Source organism: Grammomys surdaster, unplaced genomic scaffold (assembly GCF_004785775.1).
Source record: "Grammomys surdaster isolate TR1022 unplaced genomic scaffold, NIH_TR_1.0 126679, whole genome shotgun sequence".
Taxonomy (NCBI): Eukaryota; Metazoa; Chordata; class Mammalia; order Rodentia; family Muridae; genus Grammomys; species Grammomys surdaster.
The window spans coordinates 4204190-4209165 of NW_021621467.1; the positions used below are offsets into that span (position 1 = coordinate 4204190).

Here is a 4976-nt window from a genome sequence, read left to right on the forward strand (position 1 = left end):
GATATTGACAGAGAGAAGTTATTGTTATTCAGATGAAAATTTTAGCTGGACAAATTGAGCATTTACTTTTACATGCTTTGTAAAATTTCCACTTCAACTCTAAAGGTCACAAGAATGCATTTTGTTGTTCATGGGTAAGGCCACCAATATAGTTCACTTTATTTGGATGACAAAGCACTGGGTTCTGACTACTGAGCTGCTAAATTTGCCTCTGCCATTTTCATTTCCTCTACAATCTTGAAATTGTGGCTAACAATCAGTGCAGAGTTGCAGTGGCCTTGAAAGGACCCAGATGTGCTCTTTGGTCAAAAAAATGGAGATTAAGTTTCTCTCCTACTGAAGAGCATGTTGGAGTGATGTTTTTATTTTCCATACTTTACTTTGTAGGAATAATAAAAGTGTAGTAAAAGTTACCCCAAAATAAGAACCTCTCTTTTTCTCCATGATTAGTTATATTTATTGGAAGCTCTCCAGTATACACATGTGCACATGTGTACCTGCACATGTACATGAGTGCACACGAGAGAACACACACACACACACACACACACACACACACACACAAAACTATGAAGGGTCAAATAAACTGTACTATAGATCTGCACCTACTTGTACTGTGGCTTGAATGAAAACCTATTCAAGGTAAAATATTTCTTTCAGTGACAAACTTGACAAAATTCTCAATCTTCAATACCTTTTTAATTTTTTCTAATTTTCAGATTCAGTTTTTATTCTTTAATTTTTTGTTAACCAATCAGTCATTCCACACACATCAAGGAGATGTAGTATACCTGGCTGGTCTCAAACTCATGGGAATTCTCCTGATTTTACTTCTGATTATAAGCATGAGTGTTCATTTTCAAACTGAAGTTATCAACTTTCTAAGTATCAGAAATTTATGCACTATAGGTTAAATGCAGATATTTCATAAATTCATATATTGGGTCTTCTTATGAAAGTTTAGTTTTTATATGCCAACAATAGTTTAAAACTCAGCAGACAGTTACATAAATATGTTCACAGAACTAGATGCATGCATATATATATATATATATATATATATATATATATATAATAAAATAAATATATAAATTGCTATTTTCAATAGAAAATTGAAGTTTATTTAATATATACATGTTGCACCTGACACTGGGAAAAAGAAAATGCTATTTCCATAAAACAGATTAAAAGTACATACTATCCGTATTTTAATATAGCAACACCCCAGGATTCAAACTGGGATTCCAGTACTTTCATTGCATAGTTAATTTACCGAAGGGCAATGCTTACAGTGTGCCGTATACCTCATGTATGTGGCTTGGCTTCCGTGAAGAAAAGACACACTCTCTTCAGCACAAGTCCCAGTTTCTGAGTCTTCCACTTCAGAATACTCAACAGTTTCCTCTGCAGAATCAAATTCCTGACTACCCAGTGATTCAACGTTATCCCGTGGTTCATTACTCAGCCTCTTCATTATCTCTGCTTTGTACTGTGTGTGCTCTAATACTACTGCCAAGTCTTCAGTCTCCCTTTTCAGACAGGCGATTTCACTGTCTCTTTGTTCAATTTCTTTATGAAGTTTCTCATTCCCAGAGAGCTTTCCTCCATTTTTCTACCACTTCTTTTTGATCCTGAGAAGATGGGTTTTCTTTAATCATAAGATCAAATGCTTCCTGAATGGTGTTTCCTACATCTTTAATTTCATTAGCTTCTGGGCCACAGCTCGATGTCATAGATGTTAGTTGATCACCCTAAAGCTTCCTTTTGGACAAGCCTTTTGGTAACTCATTTTCTCTGCCATCCAGAGACTCAGCTGCAGAAGGTGAATCATCTTCAGCATTCTCTTTGGAACAGGGCTATTCTTCACCTTCTCTTGGGCTCCTTCCTGTTTCTACTTCATACACGGATTCATTTTTCAAAGACTACAGTGTTGGGTTCCAGCAAGCATAAGAGTAAGAATGGTACAAGCCCCTGACACAGCCACCAACAATGTCAGAATGAGCTGGACTTGTAGACTGTGGGCGGGGTCTCTAATTTGCCATTTTTTAACCCTTAAATAATTTTCATACATTTACAAATATATCAAATATTTATTGTTTAATTATACAGGGTTCATAGAGAAAACTCATTAGTGAACATAATCCGCTGTTTTTAGATTATGTGACTATATCTTCTTTATTATTTTATTTATTAAATGACCAATAAGTAAAAAGAACAGTTGTATTTCCTTTAAATGAAAAAGAGAAAAAAATTAAGCTTTTTAGGATTCCACACAATTCCTTTGGCTTCTAACTTAAACTTAAAGCCAGAAAATGAGCTGTTTTCTACAAATGCTTTCAGTGGGAGGACTCAGTACGCCTTGAGGTGTTTTTTTATGTGCAGACTCTTAGGACTACCCAGAAGTTGTTCCCATTTGTCATCAACAGGATAGGAGAGGTAGAGAGGAGCCGATCCTGGGGCTTGCGGGCCAGCCATCCTAATTGCATTAGCAAGTCTCAGGTCCCAGGGAGAGATATTGTCTCAAGAAAAAAAATTAGTAAGGCAGATGTTTTGCCAGAAATACTAGGGTGCTTCTACATATGGGCATGCTCACACGCACATACACATGACCACATATATACAATATAGTCTAAAACAATATTAAAATTAGTAAAAATTTTGAATATATTAAGGATTTTAAAAATCCCACAGTAAAGCAGATTATAGCATGTAATTCCTATGCCAATCATCTTTAATGCTTCTCTGTTATTTTCTTTTTTCCCAACATAACATTTTTATTGATTTGGGTACTTCACATCATGCACGCTGATCACACTTCCCAGTTCCAGGTCTGCCTCCCCAACCCTTGTGACCTCCCCCCCCCCACACACACACAGAAGAAGGACAAAACAAGTCCAATTTTTGTTACCCACTGGAGCATGGTCAAACTCCCAGTGGCCAGCCCCTTAAAGAAAACCAAGTCCTTCACCACCTGTGTCCCCATCAGAAGCGATCAATTGTAGAGAGCTACACTTCAGATCTTTATCACAAATTTTAAGAGTTCTCTTCAATGATTTTCTGTCTAGACTGATACTTTTTTTGTCAGGGCTGGGGTAGGGGTTGTCACAGAAGTCTTGTATGTACCTGTTTCTCTACTGTGAGTTTGCAGTTATAGATAGCATTGCAAAAATAGCTTGCCCTTTGTAGAACATAGATCATGGATTTCCATGCGGCTTTTGGAGACAGCATGGACCGTAGACATTCACATAGTCTCCAGCATCAGCATGTGCCACCGACCTCAGCCTGGTCGTCCGGTAGCCATACAGACCACGGACATCAACATGGTCCTCTGGCACAGCATGGGCAACAGATACGGTCATGTCCTTCTGCCAAAGCACAGGCTAAGGTCTACATAGTTTCCAGGTCAAAAAGAGCCATGGATAGTCATATGGTCCTCAGCAATAGCCTGGGCCATGGACATCAACACGGGTTCAGGTGGCCGCAATGACCACAGACATTTTTATGGCTTTTGGTGTTAACGTGGGCCACAGACACCAACATGACCCCTGGGTGCTCCAGGACCATGGACCCAAACATGGCCCATGGCGGCAGCAAGAAGCACAGACATCAACATAGCCGCCAACAGCAGTCTCCTGTTTTTCTTAGAAAGTGCAACATTTATGAAATTTTTTAGTTGGAGGAATTCATTTATATTTTTATTAGCTTTCTAATTTTTCAAATAAATTAAACATAGTATTTGTGACTAAAATAGAGTTATAAGCAAAACCAAAGGGAGCACCAACTTCAAGTCTTACTTCAGACCTTCACATCTTGACATATTTCTTGTCAGTGTGTGTGTAACTATCCCATTTGTTTTAAAGTCTCACAGGATGAATATATCGTAACTATTTAGCCATAGACATTGAACGACTTTTGTTTTCCCCATACTTTTTAAAGCTATTTTAAAAAAATACATTGTTGTTGAATAAATACCCTCAAGATCATCTTCTTTTTTTTCTTTTTTTTTAATTTAATTTTTTTTGAACATGAAATGCTTTTTTATAGCATATTTTACAAGGGGAGGGTGTAAGAGGGGTCAGGTGGTGGAAAAGTACAGAATCTTCTTGGCCTGTGCCTTGAAACATGTCATGGTCTATACGGTACACTGCCTTGAATTATGATCTACCTGCTGTTCTTCAGAAGATATGGTACACTGTATGAGTTATGGTCTCCCTGCTATTCTTCAGAAGATATGGTCCACTGCTTTGAGTCTATCTGCAGTTGCCAAGCATGATCTTGCAGTTGCCAAGCTTCAGGGGACATTGTGTGGGTGGGGAAATGTAGGGGGTGAGAGTAAGGGCGAGGGTCCTGGCTTCTGGCATCTCCCCCTTCTCTGTTTAGTTAGAGAAGGCGTCTTATGATCAATCCCAACTATGTGAGTTTTCAATTTGGATGTCTAATTATGGGGGGTCTTAGACAAGTTCACTACCCCAAAACATTGATGTGAGATGAGTCACATCGATGGTTGGAGGCTTTAGGCTATCGACGATGGGCAACGTCAAGGGACCCCGAGGTGGGTGAAAGGAGGGTGAGAGCCTTGTCTTAGGCCATGTAGGCTGCACCCACTCCCAGCACCACACACTCCTTTTCGGCTGCATTGGGTGGGCCCCTGGGAAGTGGACCTACAATAATCCCATCATTGGGCTAACTCACAACCATCCTAGTCCCTTGTAAATGTTCAAGTTACCAACCATTTGTCAGTTTGGGGTGTAATATTGTCATAAAGGAAGGCTCCCCAATGTTAGCGGCCATATCAAGGGTGGCCTTGGTTTAGGAAAAAGCCAATTTTTGTTGGTGAAGTTCATCTTCTAATTAGTTTTCTTTTCATTACTTTTACTTTTCGATTTCTTTTTCCTTCCTTCTCTTCTTCCTCTTCATCCTCCCCTCCCCTTCTTATCCTTCCTTCCTTCCTTCCTTCCTTCCTTCCTTCCTTCCTT

At 39.1% G+C, this 4976-nt stretch overlaps 1 pseudogene; it reads right to left on the minus strand.

Annotated features, from left to right (window-relative positions):
* Positions 1-1264: 1264 nt before the first annotated feature.
* LOC114615444 lies at positions 1265-1912 on the minus strand (annotated as a pseudogene).
* Positions 1913-4976: the final 3064 nt, after the last annotated feature.